This window comes from Electrophorus electricus, chromosome 15 (genome assembly GCF_013358815.1).
Source record: "Electrophorus electricus isolate fEleEle1 chromosome 15, fEleEle1.pri, whole genome shotgun sequence".
Classification (NCBI taxonomy): Eukaryota; Metazoa; Chordata; class Actinopteri; order Gymnotiformes; family Gymnotidae; genus Electrophorus; species Electrophorus electricus.
In genome coordinates this window covers 6,274,570-6,280,569 of record NC_049549.1, presented here as the reverse complement: position 1 = coordinate 6,280,569, position 6,000 = coordinate 6,274,570, and positions in this window count along the sequence as shown.

The window sequence follows — 6,000 nt, the reverse complement described above, 5'->3', positions numbered from 1 at the left end:
GCACGAAAGTTATGCTTGGGCCAGGTCCTGTTACACCTTCATAATGAAGGCAAACAGGACAGAAATGTAATCACAGCTGCCCCTTATAAAACCTGCCCTGTGTTTTCCATAACGCATGCCACACTAGGCAGACAGTGCCAAGTCAAACAGCATGCATTGTATAGTAGCATTTGCTACGGACAACAGCTTAGTTGAACACATTTGCTTCGATCCCACCCTGGGTTTGAGACATGAATGGCTTGTCAATAATGTACTGATTAGCAATCTGTCACAATTGAAGTATAGTCTAGACGCAAAGCTCAATTATAAATAATGATCATTAAAACAGTTACGCCTGACATTGGTTGTTCATCAAAAAGGCTTATTGTTTGTTCATCTATAAATGTGTCTGGAATTTTAGTTTCAGTAATATAACTCTCTTGGCCCATATCTGGGTTATGTAGTTTTCATTAAAGACAACTATCCTGTTTTAGCGGAGAAGATAAATATTTGAGAAGGAAATGGGATTTGGAACTTTGGAGTTTGAGAGAGAATGAAAACATGTCAGTGCAAAGAATGTTTACTGTGTTTGATCACACTGTTCTCAAACAGACCACAATGTTTCTTTTGAGTCCTTGAACGGTTTGTGGAAAGACGACTGCAATAACAATACATTAAGTGACCTACTTTTGAAGAGATGTTCCACAGAAAAGGCACAAGAGGCTTTTGTTTTCTCTTAGAAACAGGATTCACAGTTATTTTTGTCCTGCACAAACAAAAACACCCTGATGACATGACATAATGAATGAGACATTTTACTCATCCACTCTCCCCACATCCAGCACACAAAATATTTCAATGTGGGAGAAAAAGCAAAGCCCTTATCTGTTCTAATTACCCTTCGTGATAAAATGTTGTAAGTAAAAGCAACAGCTTAGAATTTCTGTACATTGGATAGAGCATTTTGCTGGCCAGCACCATATTCACAACCCACTTTATAAGATACATTAATTTATTATACACGCCTTGCAAATGCACAGTTATAGACTGTAGTCCATTAGAGGCACAGTTGTCTTAATCAGGCTCAAGTCTTCAGCAGTGGTCAGTCTCTGAGCACAGCACCGGTTGGCTGGGAACATTTTGGCGGGAGAGCAGCCCCAACACCGCCGGGCCCAGTAAACTCAAACCAGCTCAAGGAATACAGCCTATAGCTGGCTGCTTATAAAATGCACCAATTGGTGTGGCAAATAGAGAGGCCAGTGACAGGCAGGTGTTTCTAATAAAGCAGGTTGGGAGTATATGTTGAGAGGGTGCAGGGTACACCAGCATGTGTTCTCGGGTGGAACCACATGCTGATTGAGGCAATGAACAGCCAGGGAGATTGAAGTCTATGCTGATCATATCACACCGCTCCTTCTTATCACAACCTGCACACCACTACTGATATCCTCTCAGTCAAGAAATAAAGGGGAAAAAAAAAGAAAACACACTTGAACACAGTCTTAGTATAATACTTAGTACTGTATTTTAATATAAATTACATTTATTTTCTTACCTTAATAAGCCCTATGTCACATATCAAAGATGCGGCAAAACAAAAAATATTGGACAGTGCATCCTTATGTCAAGACTCGAACATTGTATGCTGTTGTAATAAGTAATCCAAAGTAATCCACATGAGCCAACATCAACATAATCATCAGTGCTCAATGATTCATAGTGTATTTTGAACATTTTAGAGGCCAGAAGCTGAACATCCTCATATTTTCCAATGTAAACCTCTGTCCAGATGTTGTTGTTGGTAGTGTTATTGTTGTAGTGCACATAGTGTTTATGACCAGGTAAAGCTCTGTTTCAGTTTTAGTTTTGTTCTTCTCATGGGATTTGAGAGGATGGATGTGCTGGACTGAAATGTAGGCCAGACCATAGAAGCTATACAATAGGGGTCATTTGACTGGGGATTTCTCACAAATATCTCAGTAGTTCAGTGTTAAAATACCATTTTACTTCCAGTTGTCTAGACTTAGTCTGATAATTGTGAGAGCAGTTGTTCTCCCATATTTGTCTTTTAGACCTTTGCTTATGTTAATAAATTATGAAAATATGTGTCCGTTATTGCAACACACACGCAACAAGCTAATGATAGATTTCAGGTATTTCCTTTATTGAAGTTTAACATCAGTCACAGTACAGTTTTATTATACCTAATGCAGCCAGTTTGGTGAAGGGAAGAAACCTGAAATATTCTCTGAAAAACGCACTGAACACTATCTTAGGGTGTACAATGCATTCTATAGGTCACTCAGTGTATTTCCAGACTGGAATCTTTTCAGAGGGGAAAAAGTACACATTATTAGCTTGGGGATGTGAGGCCATGTCGGTATATTTATGTTAGTGTTGCACCTTAGGAAAAAAGTAATGCAGCGTTACAGTACTCTGCTTCTACAGTGCATTCATCCATGTTCTTTTTTAAAAGGTTCATATTTGTGTCAGAAACATCACTGCAACTACAGGTTTGTCCACTTCTGTTGTACTGCAGTGCAATACCAAAAACCTCATAATAACATTTTATTCATCTTTGTCATTTACACCCAGTTTGAATAATGGCCTACTTCATTATGTAGTAATGTTCTTAAATTTTAGATGTTTTTACATCAGTGTTCTGTTTAAGGTCATAAATAATTCATATGCTGTAAAACATGAAAATAAAACTTTGCTTTGTTTAGAAAGATAAATCACTTTGAATAATGAACTTGAAAAACAAATCAAACTTCTTCCTTGGACTAATTTAAAATGTCAGTGGTGATAAACTGCAGAATTTTTGTTAAGAGTCTTTGCTGTAAGGATCTTGATCAGACTGTCCCAATTTTATCTTGTTAAAAGATGGTTTTTTCCAAAGCACATTTTTGCCAGGGCTTAAAACATTTTATTAAAAATGTTTAATGCTTAAAACATTGCTGCACTGAATTTGTTTTTATTTATACAACATACAGGGTTACTTACATATGCTAATGGAACTTATAATACTCTTCCCTGACATTTAAAAAGCTTCTGGCAAAATTCAGTTTAATGTGTAATGCTGAGTCATTCATTTTCAGTGCTGAGTCAGGCAATTCCGAGAGAGAGAGAGAGAGAGAGAGAGAGAGAGAGAGAGAGAGAGAGAGAGAGAGAGAGAGAGAGAGAGAATGCATCTGAATGTCAGCTTTTGAGCTTTTTTCTAGTTCATGATATCTATTAATGCACAAACAGATCAAAACACAGAGAGAACAAAAACAATATACTAATGCTGACCTCATTTTAAAGCCCAATTGTGTTTAGACACTACACCTTAAACCTGGATTGAGGAGACAATGCAAACGAGTCACGGCAGTTGGCTTCTTTAAATCATTTTAGTAAACTCCCCAGGCATTAGAGCAAGTATTACATAAAAACTGAAGCTTACCTGAGCAAGATTGATGGCTGTGCTTTGCACTGTGGATATATAATGACATTTGGAACAAATTCATCAAGGAAGACATCACTGCTGAAAGATACTTATCCAATCCTCTATGAGAAAGGCATGTCCATGGCTGCTAGCCCAAAAAAGAATTTATACCCAATAAAAACCTCATTATAGCATACACATTTCTGATTATGAGAGTGTGACCGAGACCATCACGTATGAAGGTTAAATGGGTGCTCTGGTTGCTACGCTAGGGAGCTGGCTCTTTTATCCGGTGGTCAGCGCTTATGTTTACATTCTATCAGACTTGGGTTTGAGTCCTGGGTTGGGTGGCTGCCTATAGCCTTTGCTACACATGATGTCAGTAGTGGGATGGCAGTGAGACCATTGGAAGTGTGCCCCAGGTTGATGAACCCACCCCTGTTTTGAGGGGAGGGTGTAGCCCACTGTGATGACTCCTGATGAGAGGCATGGGTGTGATCCTGATGGAAAGGGCAGTTGTGTACAGAGGTAAGACAGTAAATGCATGTAGGGAGAAACACAAGATTTGTAGAATGTTAAATATATTTCTTTAGTAAAACCTAAAATACCTGGGGCTCATATAACATTATATCCATAGAGATGCAGAAATATTTTATGTCTCTGAAACCTTTTTGATTACTGCGTATTATTCTTCCTGCCTTTTCAATAGTGTCAACTGTATCAGCCATTGCAATCCTCCTTTGTTTGGGTGCATTATCCATCCTCCACAACAGTAGTTTCTCACCAGTTCTTTGTGATTCACATGGTTCGGAAAGACATGCAGGTCCTCCAATCTTGTTCTAATGTTAATAAATGACTATTCTGTCAATCAAATCATGCAAAATCAAATGAGATGGGTTGAAATCAATCACATGCCATGTTTTTAATACAGGTGACCTTTCAACGTTCCCCCCTGACTGGCATTCTGCACTGCTCCCCGATCTATGTTAATGTGATGGTCTAAATCAAGTCATACAGTAAGTATTTTGTTCCTTGGACAATGGTTCTGTTTAAATCTGTCCCATATCCTTCCAAGACATATGAGACCCACTGAGCTGAGCTACATCTAAACACAAGCAAAATGACCTTCCCTCTGAATTTTTGCAGGTGTTACAAGCTGTTGATGGATTTAAAACAGAACATGCAATATGATCTGTTTCTCAAGAATGTGATTTCAGAGTTTACTTCAGTGACCATGACCACCTTTCACTGTCAGCAAACATGTGGACTTGATGATGCCTGTTTTCAACATTACAGCCAGATGCTCCTCCCAGTACTCACAAACAGCATCTCTCCCACCATTTACAGCAGTGATTACATATGTTGGGTGATCCAGTGTAACCTGAGACAGCAATGAAACTCTTGACCTACAAGGTCATCGTTGCATGCCAGTTTTCAACCACTACTGTGGAAAAGAATGAAATCAGGAATCAAGGTTTTTCTTACTTTATTTGACTCTTTCTTTAGAAATGAGTCACCTTTAGCTGTCTCCTTTAATTTGGCCTAATGCATAGGAACGTTTGTTATAAACACACACTGGCATGTACAATTACAGTGCTGCATGACCATAATGTTTCTGTCTACTGCAATATCATCATTTGTTCAGCTACTGAAAATGCACATGAGACAAGACCATCAGAGTGGTGGAACAAGAGACCAGTGACAAATTAGGAACAATTTAACCTGCCTGCAAAGTTTGCCCCAAATCATTCGGAATGACCTTGAAATCAAAAATGGGCTATTTCAGTATTTGTCTTAATAAAAAATTTCTCCCCATGAATGAGATTACATTCAAATGATAGATATTTCTATTAATCATGAGAGAACCCCCCCCCAAAAAAAAAGAAAGAATAAAAGAAAAAAAGTGTAGCAGAGAAATTATTTCTGTTTGTGGAGATTTTTCCCTTATAAAACAAGTGTAAACAGAGACTGAATGATGGCTTTGAGTGAGAAAGAAAATGTTCTTTTGGCTCTTGTCCCAGAATTACAAAGAAAGAAAAAAGAGAATGAAGTCATATATTAATCTTCAGTAATTGCAGGATACGCTGAAGTATATAGGACAGCATTTGGACATCATTTGAGCTGAACCCAACAGCATGGAAGTAGAGCACTAATTTTGGTTTTGGCAATGTACAATGCTATTAGAAATCCTCGAGGAATGTGGGCCGTGTGTTTTATTTCCACACTGAGTAAGAGAGAGGAGGAGAGCTACAGTCTGTTAAATGAAGCTTAAACTGCAGAGTTTTGGGGTGGACTGGTACAGTTTCGTATTACATTTTGTGTGGACAACATAAATGTTCTAAATTACCCAAATAATCCAACCAACACACCATTTAATAAAGACAACTAGTCAATAACATATTGAGAAGGGTTCTCATTTCGTTAATTTGCATATAATCTTTTAAAGAGCTGTCCAAAATTGTTTCCAGTTCGAGTAGTGCTGTTTGGTTGTGCTTGCCTGTGCTTACAGACGCACTTCCTGGGCCTGTTCTCACCAGGACAGTGGAGTGCAGCACACTGGAATGCATACCCCCACAGACCAAGAGTCAAAGAGTAGA